Source organism: Sinohyriopsis cumingii, unplaced genomic scaffold, assembly GCF_028554795.1.
Source record: "Sinohyriopsis cumingii isolate HCF-2022 unplaced genomic scaffold, ASM2855479v2 utg002964l, whole genome shotgun sequence".
NCBI lineage: Eukaryota > Metazoa > Mollusca > Bivalvia > Unionida > Unionidae > Sinohyriopsis > Sinohyriopsis cumingii.
The window spans coordinates 144,100-159,965 of NW_028316353.1; positions in this window are offsets into that span (position 1 = coordinate 144,100).

Below are 15,866 nucleotides of genomic sequence, written 5' to 3' on the forward strand. Positions count from 1 at the left end.
GCTAACGGCGCTACTTTTGGAGCCATTCTTGTAAATAACCCCGCAATGGTGCTACCGAGACCATCTCCATAGTACGCGCGGTAAACAGGCAATCGCGAGTTTACCACGTAGACGAGTACTGGTTTATCATGGTTGTAGTGTATGATCATCCTTATTATAAAAACACCAGTTTTCCAATTAGTGATTGTGATCACCAGTGATTGATCACCACCCCCCCACCGAATCAAAAACCGGAATAAATTTTATCAAAATTTCCTTGGGTTTTTGCCCTCGATAAAAATCCGGTTTTTTTCTGGTTTTTTCTTGATTTCTAGTCATTTTTGGTCGTTTTTTGTTGCCTATAGTCTTTTTTTCTCGATTTTTCAGAAAAACATCGATTTTCTCTAAATGATTTCCTTGGGTTTTTGCCCTCAAAAAATGGCAAAAAACAGTCAAAAAATGGCAAAAAACAGTCAAAAAATGGCCAAAAACAGTCAAAATTAACAAAAACGATAATTTTATAATTTTATAATTTTATAATTTTTTTAATCATCCACGAGGTCGTCTATGAGCGTTCGATATGCATTAATGTCCATGATACCGCCTGCAAATAAACGCTTGCAAATATCAGCGGCCTCATTGATTATTTCCGGAGAGTTATTTCCGGCTCGTTTTCCTCCAATTAGTACCTCTAGCCGTGATATATCACTGAGAACACTACCAGGACAGGTAACGCCGTAGGATTCTTTACCAACAGAGTATCCTTTTCCTTTTTTTGGTCTTCTGCTTTCAACTTTCTTGTGGAATGCGTCGTAATTGGGATCACCACGATGTGGTAATGCGTCTCTATGTTTACTCGCTAAATACACCATTCTTGTCCAATCCTTTAACGTCTTTATATTTTTCTCGTAACCGCTATTGATATGCTTTTTATCTCGTATGCCCTTAGTAAAATTTGCATCGGCAAAATCAACTAATTCTTCATCGTCGAGGGCTCTAATTTGATCTATTGTGCTCTTCTTGAGTACATTACGGGGTATATTCCCCTCTTTCTCTTTTTCTTCCGGTATTTCTTCCGGTATTTATTCCGGTATTTCTTCTTCTGGTTCTTTCGCAGTAGCACCTAGTTCTTCCTCGTCGGCCATTGTAACATAAGGTTCTTGTGGTTCGGTTATAGCGAGTGGTGGTGGCCTCCGTGTTGTAGCAGCCGCTATTTTCGCAGGAAGTGTTTCTAAAGACCTTTTTGTTTGTTTTGTCTCTGCCGCTATCTTTTCAAGCGCATCGAGAACGGGTACAGTTGCCGCTGTAACATCCTTAGTCGCTTTAGTTACCGGGGCAAATAACTGTTCACTTCCAACAGCAAAATCAGTTTGCATTTGTTGTCGCGTTTGAAGTTTCTCTCTCACTCTGTCTCGTAACGGTATAAACTTTCTAAGCGCTGCTAGCCGCTCTCTGGCTAGCCGAGTAGTAAGTGATTCACCTACCATTATTGTAAATTGATCCGCAATTTCAAATAAAATTTTCTTCCGGGTCTTTCCATGGTGGCAGAAATATATCAAAGCAAAAGTTGTGTCATTGTGTACATCACATATATATAATGTTACATTGGTATGCCGACTTCGTCACGCGACGTTGGCACAGGTAACTTCAAGCTGAGGCTCCCCACAGGGGTTTCGTCTATGATCCTCCTAATGTTTTTAATCTTACTAGAGATCTCGCGGCGTTTTTCATAAAGCTGTCCGAGTTTTTTTCGTATTGTTTCAACGGCAGTGAATAACCCAATGAATGCGCTTACGTCATTGCCATACAGGTTCTCATTAATTGTATGTTGTAATCGTTTTATAAAAGAATACTCGCGGGCTAGCGTAAAACGCCCCCGCTTCGATTGCTCGTTTATAACCTCATAATCGGATAATATTTCCTCGCTGTTGAGCCTATCAGATAATACAATTCCTTGATTTTTTAATTTTGAAATCTCAGTTAATATATTATTGATGTCTTGGGGATCCATATTCTTATAAACATCTTATTTCTAATATCAAAAATTTTAATAAAATTTAAGTTTAAAGTTTAAAGTTTAATAAAATTATTGGGGGTCAAAAATGACCCCGTTTTTGTATGGACAGCACAATGCCGTAAATCCCCACTCGAGTGTTGTGGCAGATTGCAGGCATACATGGACAGTACAATGCCGTAAATCTCCACTCGAGTGTTGTGGCAGATTGCAGGCATACATGGACAGTACAATGCCGTAAATTTCCACTCGAGTGTTGTGGCAGATTGCAGGCATACATGGACGGGGGCGTGGTTTGCACTCAACCGAACCAAAACGCAACCCATAAAAATCAATCATGGTTGCGTAGTTGGAAAAAACCAACCGCGCACACTATGAATGATAGTGTGGGTTGCGTTTTGGTTCGTTTTGAACTTCAACGAAGGGGGCTTTATCCCCTCCCCCCCAATTATATAGAAAAAAAAACATCTGACCGTTTCCCGCCAGGCAATTGCCCGCTGCGAGGCGCGAACCCGTAAATTGTTGACTCGAGTTTCATAGTCAAACATGTTTGCATCGGACTACGGACGCACCTAACAAATAACGAGTTTTTAAAAAATATAAGCACGTAGTGCGTTCCAGGTGAACGCGCATAGGTAACTCATTTACATTGAAGCAGACGACTATTTGCAATCACGTGACAGCATAACTCTATCATGGCGACTTCGTCATACCCTCACGAGTTATCCCCCTTCAGATATGAAAATCGAATTCTATGTCCGTTTTTACTTGAGAAAGCTCTTTGATATACTCGTTCTGCAACAAATCGTACTGAGGCGCTACAAATGTCAAAATATTTTCCTGCCTCATTCATTGACTGAAATATTTTTTCCTCGTGCGTTGACGTATCAAATGATTTGACGCCCCTTGCTGCTTTTGAGTACTTACCAGTCTGGCCTTTTTTAATATTTTCACTCTGAGAGATAGCTTGCAGATTACACAGTCTGTTATTTTGATAATTAGAATCAATGTGATCAATAACGAGACTATCTTTGATCAATCCGTGGAAACATTCATAGATGATTCTGTGACAGAGATATTTTTTCCCTCCAGCAGTAAACATTAAATACCCGTGATTGTTTTTCCATCCAACCGGCTTCTTCAGTTTGCGGTTTCTAACAATGCCGTCGCGAGATGCCTCGTAATTGACGAGCAGGGGATGCGGCTGAAATTCTTGGTCCATTTATATAATAATACTACTTGTCTAATTTATTATTTGGTTTAATTATAAATCTTTCAACATAGTCTTGGGGGGTTTTGATGACGGAGTCAGCGGTGGGGTCAATGACGGCGTTTTTAATTCGCTTGTCGTAATAGCGTTTTAGTTCCCTGTATCGCTTTCCGCCACAATTAATACATAACTGCGATTTTCCTCTTACACCAACGCGGCAAACCAAGCACGGGAGGGGGCCAAGAGAACCATTACGAACGCTTTGTAAATGATACCCGCAGAATTCACCTCTACATGATTTATTGCACGGGGTTATCGACCCAATCATCAACCATTTGCATTTATTCATTATACTATATTCTTTTATTTAAATACTTGTTTTAATTATATGGATGAGTTCGAGAGATTAGCAGCAATTAAGCCCTGGAAAAATATTAGGTTTAATCTCGATAGAGTCCTCAAGGACGCACCAAAAGCGTTAATAAACGATAGAACCCTGTTAAATAAAATACGCGATTGTATCAATGAATTCAAGCGTGATGGTGCATCTCATAGTTGGTCAACATTTCGAATTGATGGCGTTGTTGATGCTACCATGAACGACAACCGCGCAGCAACGATAATATCACAACTTGACGGTAAAAAGTATTTCTTCAGAGTAAAATTCATTGTCCGGGTGGAATCAGGTAATTGGATCATACGTGATAAATTTGAACCAGTTCTCAGCGACAAGAAAACAGTCATTGTTAGCCGCGACTCCAAGCCGGGGTTGTTAACCGGAATTGACAAACCATACTATGAACGAGCGTATCCTGAAACAGCAGTTGTTTATGGAATATACCCGTTAAATAAGAAACCTGATATCGGAAAACTGAAACCAATGAGACAGTCAACGGGGATAAATTGTGTAGCAGAACGAGTAATAGAGCATTTTACAAATGCGTGTCGAGGAAACAAATTGACTGATTTACGACGTAGCAAAATCAACCAGTGGGAACTAACCGTAAAAGAGCGTGGAGCAACCATCAGCGACATAGCGAGATTAGAAACGTCGTTGAGATTTCCAATAACCGTTACAACGATAACCGGTGAAGTATTATACGAATCAAAGTACAAATCAAATGGAGCCCCAATCAAAATTATTGATCATAACGAACACGCATGGACGCCCGCGATCACAATATTTCCACGGGATAGAACAGTAAAGTATATACCCGAAGAATTCTCCAAGGATGGTTTTCTCGCGGAGAGGAAACTATTTGATGCTATTGCCTACTTGTGTAAAAACGACCCTGTATCAGTGTGGTTACTTCGCAGCGCTGAAAACGATGCGGATACCTTTGATCAGTTTGTAAGACCAAACGGTGAATTATATCGCACTGAAGCATTTCACAACAGGATGAAAAAAACCGCCATGGAATTTGAGGAGCATGATGAACAACTGCTAACAAATTGTTTTACGATTCCATCGGTTGCGGCTCATGTTGCAGCAAGGAAAAATGCGTGGAGACCAACGCGCAAGGAATTTCTACCGGATGTACAATCCAGTTGTTTGGAATACTATCACGGTGGACTATGGAACACTGAATACAACCGCGACGCTATGATCTCGGTTGATATGTTTGCCTGTTATCCAGCGAGTTTTCTCGGGTATGGATCCGCCGCTGAGTATTTCAAACGATTTGGACACCCCAGACATGAAATGACTCGTGTTGCTATTAATGGACCACTGCCTGATTTTGATTTAACCGGATTCGCTCGCATAGTATCATTTGAATTCGCAGCAAGACTCCATCGCTGTTGCTATATTTGGATCGGTAGGCACATGGCTGAAAAGAAGTGGCTGCCAGTAGCGCTGCTACGGTATATGATTGATTGTAAAATGCTAGTTTCGTTGATTGTCAGTGACGCGATTATATCATACCGGGCGCAGACTGAAGTCTGGTTACCAGAACCGGAGCGTCTAGATAGCATAATTGACGAATCCAGAAAACACATCGATGCCGACGAGGAATATATCATCGAATGGTCCAGGAAAATATTCAACCAACGAAACAGAGAGGCAAAAGATCTCGGTAGAATAATAATTGGTAAGTTCACACAAGGTGGATAAAACCACGACTACAAACGATATTGCTCACGGCTGATTATAGATGACGCAGAATATGATTTCGTAATCAAGGACGCAGTGGCAAAAAATAGATACGTGAACTGTGAAGCAGCTTTCTTGTCCAATGGAACAAGGTTGGGTACAGTTGTTACCTACAGCAATGGAGACAGCCCAGCATACCCGCATTTGAGGGCGTCTATGCTGGGTTATGCTTGCATAAATTTATTCTCGATGATAAATAGATTTCCTGACACCGCGGTTAGAGTAGCCGTTGATTCATTTTACATAGACGTAAAGTATAAGGGAAACGTAGCCGAGTTTACTAGTCCGGACGAGAGTTGGGTACATGGAGAATTAAAAATGAAATACGACGCGATTATTCCCCGTCAGCAGATGTCACCGTTGAGAACAATTACCTACGCGGTGATAAATTGTCAGAATGGTCTAATGCACCACCGTGTTCTGATCCAATTTGTAGACACAAAACAGTTTATTTAAGCGGCTGTGGCGGGTCGGGAAAGACGACTCGGGCAATTGAATTATTTCGAACGCGGGCAAGTATGATCGTGCTTACACCAACTCATAGACTAGCGCGAGAGATAAAACAACGAAATGTTGACGCCGTTACTTATCACAGCTTTTTTCGATACAGCGGCGGTGAGTGGACTCCTGATCGAATGGGTGAAAAATTTATTCCTGAGGTTATCATCTGGGATGAGATATGTACTGTTTCGTTAGATGTTTTACAAACATTTCTTGATTGGTTGCTGCGCGCGAATACAGCGGTGATAATGTGCGGAGATCATGGCCAACCACCACCATTTGTCGGCGAGGGTCCACATGATTGGTTAAAGGGTTTTGTGGACTATTATGAAGAAACCGATACAGATTACCGAGCACTTGATGAACAACTGCGCGAGGTTAAGAAATTAATCAGATTACAGCCGGATAGAGTTCAATGTGAAATAGTCCGCGAGGTGATTCCCGAAACTCCAATGAATGAATTCTGGGAAACATGGAGACCAAACGATTTGATTGTAGCGAGTAGAAAGATAGTCAGAGACACACTTCAGCAAAAGTTGTTTACGTTGCATAAGGAAAAGTTTCCAACGCGCCCAGTGCCGCTGTGTTATAGACCCGCGGATACACGGCGGCAGAACATTGAAGTTGAAATTCCAGGCCCGACAGCGTCAGGGACAAAAAAAACAAATTCTTGTGCTGAATGATATCGTGCTCGTTGATATCAGCGTCGTCGAGGACGCGCTACGTGCTAATAAATCCCCGTGGACGCTAAGATACGCAACAACGATACATTCCTCGCAGGGACTAACCATCACGGATACAATTGTTTGGATAGTTGATAATCGCATCGAATGGTCAAATCTAGTCTATCTTGCAGTGTCCAGAGTACGGAGGATAAATCAGCTTCGAAGAATTGTTATTGACGAAGCCAGTGACAAAGTCACCGACAAAGTCACCGACAACGACATCATCGATGCAAGCGTCATTGATAGAAAACTCTCGGGTTACCGCCAACAGGATAAAAAAAAACAGCGGCGTTTTGATATTGATGCCGAATTAATAATCTTGCTACGACAACAACAGAATAATCACTGCGCGAGTTGTAATTGTATAATGAGTTGGCGTTATTCAGATAAAGACGCTCGCCAATTTACCGTGGACAGGATCGATAACAGTCTCGGTCATGTAAAAAACAATGTGAGGTTGACCTGTCTTGAGTGCAATAGACGCAACGGCGCTAGTTAAGACCACGTGGGGGTAATTGAGTATCGTCACTTGTAGTTGCTCGCGTGTAAATCCCCGCTGTGGGACAGTTGAATCCAGTCTATAGATCGGTGGTCTACCAGTTGATCGTGTTATCGTTGATATGTTATGTGTGGTAACACTCCAGAAAGGATCAGTAGCTCTTTTTTTTACCGCCTTCAAGCTCTCCTGGTTCATATAGATATCTAACAGTGACATCGCCGAGAATCGGCTTGGAAACGCTATCTATTTTTGATCCTCCGGATATATACTTTTTTTAATCGCGTCGCTGGGCTTCATGTTGATTGCTCGGGTAATCTCGTTATTTAACGCTGCAATTACGCCTGGCAACCTTTTGACCCATTCACGAGATCGTTTTTCTTGGATGAATTCTTTTGCGTACTGATATCCAAATAACCGTTCAGCAAGAGTCCGATTGAATCGTTCAACAATTGCCTGATCACGATGTAGCGCAGTATGACCTCGTCGTATCGCGACGCTATGATGTTTCAGCGTTGATAAAACAGCGCCGCGAAATTCACTACCGGGATCAACTTGTAATAGATTTGGCCAGCGCAGAGGACCTCTTCGATAAATCCGCTCAAACTCATCGGTTACTTCAGTTGCTGACTTTGTTTTTAACGGCTCCGCTTGTTTGTATCGACTCGCAACATCAACTACGGTTAGCGCGTATTTGTAACCGTTGTCATGCGGCAGAAATAGTATATCAGCCTGATGAACTTCATTAGGTACGCTGACATCAAAGCGCGAGAAGTTGATTTGTTTAGGCGGTGGTAGATAGATTTGCCATATAGCCTGTTTGGATAACCAATTAGCCGCAGTGGCCCTCGTTACTTTTGCAGCGCTTGCAAGCTTACCAATTGCGGCCTTCCCCTTCCAGTATCCTCTTGGAGAATAATAGATGGATTCCATGTTGTTATTAATTACCAGCGCCCATCATTAATTTACCTTTCATAGCCGATTTTACCAACCATGAGGCCAATTTTTCTTTGAAGGATTTATCAGGAATAGCATTTAACGCGTGAATTAATTTTACGTCCGCGATATGACGCTGTTGCAGATCGCTACTTTTGTAAGCAACATCATGAGCATGACACGCCTTATCGATAGCGTTTATTGGATACTCACCGGGCCGGGGTTGATTTTGATCATCGAGTCTGATATCTAATCGTGTTCCGGGGCCACAGTAGCTATATCCTGGGAGGTGCTTTTCTCCTGGATACTTTGCCCACGGTGTTCCGGGGAGTTTTGATAACTTGGCTGCAATATCACCTCCTCGCTTTTTTTTAAAACATCCCCGGGTCTAACAGAAATAAATCTAAATTTCTTTGTACCGCATTGTACACACTTACCAGTAAGTGCCGATCTGTTATTTCTTGTTGTAACGGTTGTCATATCATTTGTGCCAGTACGCACTCTACACTTCACACAATATAGATCCATAATTTATGTATAGAGATATGAATATAATTGATTTTTCGGCAACTAAAACAAGAGAACCAGTTAAGCATGTTGCAGCGTTACCAAACTCGATCCGGATGATTATCATCGGACCATCTGGATCCGGCAAGACGCAATTGTTACTTAATTTAATAATGAGATGGATGAAGTGGGATAAGTTGTATTTAATCGCCCCTAGCGTAGATGATCAACGATGCTACGAGGTGTTGAAAGATTTTAACGAGAATGCATCAGCGATCACTGAAAAAAATGTTATTGAGTTTATTACAGATATCAATGATGCACCAGGTATTGATGATATTGATGGCGACGTTAACAATTTAGTCGTGTACGATGATGTTATGTTAGACAATCAAAAAAACCCAGCTAGGATATTTTCCAGAGGCAGGCATAAAAACACTGACGTGATATATGTCACTCAACGATACACTCAGATTCCAAAAGTAATCAGAGATAACTGTAATATTCTTGCTGTATTCAACGGGTTGATACACACACGCTACGAAATATTTGGCAGACATGGTGCGGCGGTGACATGGACTTTAATGTTTTTCGAAACTTTTTTAGTCATGCTCAGTCGACCCCACATGGATTTGTAACGATAAATTTACATGATCCTCGGACACGATATCGTATCGGACTTGACCAAATATTCGGTTAGTTGTAAATAGCCCCTTAGCAGCAGAGGGGGCGATGACATCAACGCGGTCGTCGCGCTTTTTTACCCGACGCTGACAACGCTGGGATCGGCGCGCAGAAAAGTATATTAAACTAAATGACGTTCGATTTGCCCCCCGACGACGACGTCGTTTTTTTTACCAGGCGCTGACGACGCTGGATCCGCTGAGTGCAGAAGGTATCAATTAAACCAAATGACGATTGAGCCAATTGTCGGATTCGCCCCCTCTGCTGCTCTCCAAACAGAACGTCAAGGCTGCTCTTTTGGGTTTGCACAGAGTATGCGGGCACGTAACTCAAAGTCCTTTACAATTTCATAGCAAGATTCCCACAGAGATTGAAGCACACAGTAATTGGCCAACACACTGCACAAGCTTTTGACTCTCATCGTCCACCACGTGGAACACAGCTTTCGGCTCTCATCATCCACCGCGTGGGACGTAGTACACGGAATTCCGGTATGTCCGGGCTCATTTCATTGTTCAGTTCTTCAAACTTCGTTTGATTACTATGTATGTACCTAATTAATTCTGACATCTCGTACATAGTATTTAACAAGTCCCTCATTAGTTTCGAACTCTGCATGGTGTCACCAACGGGAAGGTTTAGAGGATGGTCGAAACAGTGAATATATACAGGTCGTTCTTCCTTCCTTAATATATTTGTGGCTACTCCTTTCTTCAACCCCAACATTTCTAGCCACATGGTAGCACAGTCCACGGCAGTTAGTGTTCATCCTCACTAGCGTGTCTTCGATGATGCTTGTCAAAGTATCGGAATAGATGGAGCCAACCATGTACAGTCCAATGAATTCCTCGTGCACGTTTAATTCACTGTCCACATCTCTAAATAAAATGACGACCTGTTCAGTATGAGATTGATTTGCTATTTCATCTAATATGGTGGTGAAGAAGCAACTGTTTCTTATATTTGTGCCAACTTCACGGATCACATATACCATCTCATTTTGTATGTCCGAAGATGTAAACTTGTCAGTCTTCCTTCCATCCACTTCATATGCTCATTTTCGTCTACGTTAACTTTACATTGTCAGAATTGTGAAATATTTTACGACACTGAACACTTTTATTGCACGCACGTGTTCGACATGTGTGCCCAATATTAGTTTATTGTATTAGGAACTACATTGTAAACAAATCATGTACACTCATGTTGTAGAAGCTTTACGTTTTGGTTGATTAAATTTGTTTCCCGAGGGGCTCCGAGTGGCCGAGTGGTCTAAAGCGCTCTCCGTTACGGATCACTGCCGTCTCACCTCTGTCTGCGTGGGTTCGATTCTTGGATTCGGCCAATGTTGGTATGTGAGAAAGCTTGCCAGTAGCTTCTCGTGGGTCGGTGGTTCTTTCCGGGGTTTTTCCCGGGTTCTTCCTCCACCAATATTACTGTCCGCCATGTATAGCCTATCTTGTGCTGAAAAATGGCGTTAGACCCCACAACAACAAATTTGTTTCTGAATGAAGTGAACTTCACATATACCAGCTGTTTTGCAAATATTCCGCATTAACTTTTTTGATACAATGTTTGGGACTTAGGTAAGCGATACACACCAGACAGGTCATAAAGTTGCTAGAGTCCCTACAAATAGCATGCAAGTGACAAGGCATAAACGTGTCTTCTTTCGCTGGTAATAAGAATGGCAAAAAATATACTTACAGTCTGACATCCTGAATTTCCTAATAAATGTATTTGCTTAGTTCTGCAAATCCGAATTACATCTGCTATGCCATGGGTTCTAAAGCTTGATTACACATTTCGAAATTGTACTGTAATTTCGACTACATTCCAATTGCAATAACATCCTCCTTACTGTCCTCAAAATGAAATGAAAATTATATTCCATAGTGTCTTTTTGATAGTTACGATTGAAAGAGTTCATATTTTCCCCCAACATTATGATTCCAAACATTCAGTGACAGAACAGAAACACACGTGCAGATGAGTCAATACGCTGCTCCCTTGCTGCACAAACCAGATGTTACCTCATATAGATCTGACACAGACAAATCCAGTCCATAATCACCAATTTTAGTAGAATCGAAAAAACTACCAAAAATCTATTCATTCCAAACCAAATTGAAAAGCTGATGCAATGCGCATTCATTCTCAATATGACTCTAAATTTCAATTTTAAGTAGATCAAAACGACAATTTCTTTCGAAAGTGGTGTCGAACGCGGAGTAAGTTTAAATTTTGCTGGGCGGAGTTATGTGCGTATTAATATTGTTGTTGTGTACTGATGAATCTGTGCTTGTGTAGTTAGTTTGGAATGCAGCATAAATTCAGTTACTTTGTTTCTTGTAGTGCATTTTGTTTATATAATTAAACTTTAGGTAGAAAAAGAAAATGAACATATAATTAAAAGATTGCTGCATTTGTATGGGAAAATAAGAACTCGTTTTGTCGGATGGATATACTGTAATACCAATGTTGTGCAGTATATATGTCCGAAAATAATCGTTCATATTTTCCCATACAAATGCAGTAACCTATAAATACTAATTCTTCTGTTTTGCCCTGCAGTTTCAGTATCATAATGAAATTACTGTCCTTTTGCTCATGACATCGTAGTGCCAGTCCTTGGCGCGCATGAAATCTAACATTTCTCAGGATTATGAGAAGCTACTGCCTGTTGCTCTTCTTTTATTTCTGTGTGTGCAGATGATGAGGTCTCTCCGATGTCTTTCGTTTCAGGTGGCAGCGTGATGTGTCCCTCTACGGCTTGTGCGTTGCATTCTGGGAGCTGACGTTTCTTGAACTTTGCCGTTGCGCCTTTCCAGTTGAAGAAGCCTTTTGATATGAAGCATTCGTCCGCCTTGGAATTGGAGATCTACCTTTCTGCCAATGGCGATATGTAGATGAAGCAAAACGCCAGGACTTTGGATTGAACGCATATAATCACGACAAATTACCAACAATAAACAGCCAAACACTATATGAACATATCGTGTATGAAAATAATAGTGTTTTATTTAAGACGACTGCAACGATGATGCATGTAAACATTTGAAAGCTTCTCGGCACGGGTTAAAAACCGCATAGCAAGCTTTCTTTATTTTTTTTTATTAGACATTTTCCTTAGATAAAAAAATCATAGATTTGGTCGGGATGGATAAAATAGTTATATTTACTGTGCTATGATATATATATATATATATATATATATATATATATATATATATATATATATATATATATATATATAAATGCAGTAAACTGTAAACGAACAGTGCGAAACTAGTATCTCACTAGCCTGAGCGCTTTCGACTCTTTAATGAGTCTTTTTCAAAGGTAAATACAAAACATTCTTTAAGCGCAAAGTATATCCCAGATATTTCATTGTTACAGAAGTAATTATAGGCTATTGGGTGACTAATAAGCAAATTTTGAGAATTATGTCAAAGAAAATGGGCCGTCTGCAAACAGATGGTTTTGTCTGTGTGTGGATGTTTTTTTCTAGACTTCTTGGTGTAAACCGCTTGCTTTTAATGTTCTAAGGCGGCGTATCCAGTAAGATTCCTTTTATTTCTTGGTTTCGGAACACCACTTGGGGTTGTCAGCAATTGCAATAAGTGTTATATCAAATCTGTGAAGGTTGATCCTTTTGTGTAGCGTTTCAGTTTATCCGACATATTAAAGGCTGATCGGATACCATTTATCCTCACCTACCATCCAGACAGCCTCAAAGTAGGTAATATCATTAGTAAACACTGGCCCATAGTGGAATTGTGTGACACTCTAAAGTTAATCCTCCTGAGCAAACCTGTAGTAGCATACCAGAGACCATAACACCTCAAGGACATCCAAGTCAGGGCGAACCTAACCTAAGATAGTTCCCAAATGACGTCATCAGCCGCCATATTTGTGGTCAGCTGGCAGATTGACCGTTGACTTTATATGGTGTTTGGAAGTTGAAATAAATTCATTGAATCTCTAGATACTTTTACGAAAATTACATCCATACACTTTCTGTTAGTATCTATATTTGTGATTTATAAGCTGACTTTGCTTCGTTGTGCCTTATTAAAAATGGTACATTTTGGTGATCGCATATAGGAGAAACTGCCAGGTTACCCATTGTTCAGGTAAGAGGAGCGGAATATCGTCTGCTAGTGACTTTATCGGGAATCATCTTTAACTAACCAAACCACTCTAGTAAATCTGGCCCCAGTGGCGATAAAAAGTGCGAAATCTATCAACATGCGAGAGAAACCAGCACATTTAATAGCACAGCGACTAACGAAAAATGAAACATACATTGTCCAAAGAAAACGGACAAAAACAGAATTTAATTTAACTCTTCACACGTAAGATCTGTTAGCCTTTAATATGTCGGAGACTCATTTAGAGTCGAAAGCGCTCAGGCTAATTATAAACAGATCTAAATGAACGGTGTTCTGTGGTCTTGATCACAAAAGATCGCTATGGGAAATTGAAATTGAACGGTTGATTCAGACATCCCATGTTAATACAGCAAGTGCAGTTTAGGGAATGAAGTTTAACTTTGGATTGTCGTATCCAGTAATGCAAGTAATGTAAAGCCATTTATGCACGGACGACACTGCTTTCTTTTGTCTCCAAAACAAAAGGCAGGTGGTCGACAGATTAACAACGCAATGATTTCTACTTATCGAACCTATTGGCGGTAAAATTTATCTTTTCGTGTGCATTAATCGCTTCCAATTATCTATTGATTGTTCATGCATTGTTTAACACGTCCTGCGTGCACTAGCCGTTTTGCAGTGTCGACAGTCATCACCAAGGTGACAAAGAACATATCATATTTAGGCACATTTCCTGTTTATTCCTACCAGCTAAACAGTCGATTTTAAGCATATATTTTTTTAATCTTGCCTCCCCAGCTCTCCTGTAGGCTATTGAATTAGTGGGTGATCCTGATGCTATCAGCGATGCTAGGGTTATGTACCCCTGCATAGTTTCTTTTCATCTTTGTCCTACTTCCAAGACTACAGGCAGAACCTCTAATGCCTCTTTTAAAAGGTCTGGTACATTCTTATTCTTTATGCATCACCAAATATAGTATCCGTTTTGTAATTACTTGTGTCATGAACTCTGCTATTCTGGATACCATCGTAAAAGCTAGGTGTCTTTACATGAATGCTCAGTGGTTCTGAGAATGCATCTAATTATAACGTTTGAGGGTTGGAATATACTAGCCACCCAAGAGATAAGCTTTTATCACAAATGTTAAAGAAAGTCACTGAGAATAAAATATTGGTAGGACTTATTGAAGTTCCTTCACTCACCTATTATTTCGATACCGATATAATAAAATGATTTAATATAGGACAGAATGCATATTGCATGCAAATAATGATGAAATATGAAACGAAATGATTTTATATAGGACAGAATGCATATTGGTGTAAATAATGATGAAATATGAAACAAAGGGGCAATACTCATAAAATTACGTGCCAAATTGTATAATTTAATATAAGATAGAATGCACAGAAATGCACCAAAAAATATGTGGTCATAAGCTGCATAAAACCACATATGTTGAATGACCACAGCATGAACAGTAAAAACGTCAAATTTAGCAAAAACGTGGAATGTTAAATATGGGTCTTGGTGATCTGTTTTAAAAATGATGGTGGAGTACTCAGCAAGACGTATCATCTCAGCGTGTTTCCTAATTCAAGGCACAACAGTATTTTACAGTATATAACGTAAAGACTTAACATACGCCAGTAAAATGTTACATGTTGGTCACACTGATCTTCTGGTGCTGTTTAGGAGAGGCACTGAAAAGGATGCATACGATCATATAGTTTGATGAATCTGGCATAATCAGTGCTCGCGTCTGTGATATAGGCAGCAAAGCATGAAATGTAAGTCACTCTGACCTACTTTTGCGACGAGGACGTAGTACTAATGAAGATACATATCCTCATCAAACTGTATGAATCATCTGACATAATAACATGTATAAAAGGCTTTGAAAAGAGCCCTAATTGGTTTTGGGCATACCCCCAAAAAATACAAATGTACCTTTGTCCAGGAAGTGGTTAAGGGTTTCATTCTTCAAGGTCAGAAATGGTCTGTAAAATTATTTTTGATGAGATACATTTCAGTGGCTGGTGCAGTAAGTATTATTGTAGTATAATGGTTAAATGACTGATCGTTTTCATTGGAATATCAGCACTATAATTGTGCCGATATTTGAATGATGGAGCATGGGGTTTTGTGGCTGGGGAAATTAATTGCAAATTTATGTTTGATGTAGAAGGGGGTTGGATTTTTTTATGAGTTATGTGGTGGGTAGGGTATTGTTTGTTAAGTGGAGGATGTGGGGATGTTGGTTAAGCAAATACTGTTTTGTTACTATTCCTAAAGGCTATACACGAGTCCTTGTAAACAGTTAAAAGGTATGTTATCGCATACAATTAATTAGATTACTCAGTCAAGTTACCTTTTATTGTCATATGATCGCACTTACTGCACTGTAGGTGAGTGAACTTCCAATGGTATCCAATTTACACCAGAGCTACTAAATAATCTATCGCTGCTCACTTTTCCGTCCTACTCTTAAAAACTAAATTTGTGGTTAGAAAATAATTGTCCATGGCAAGTGTTGCAAGCGAAAG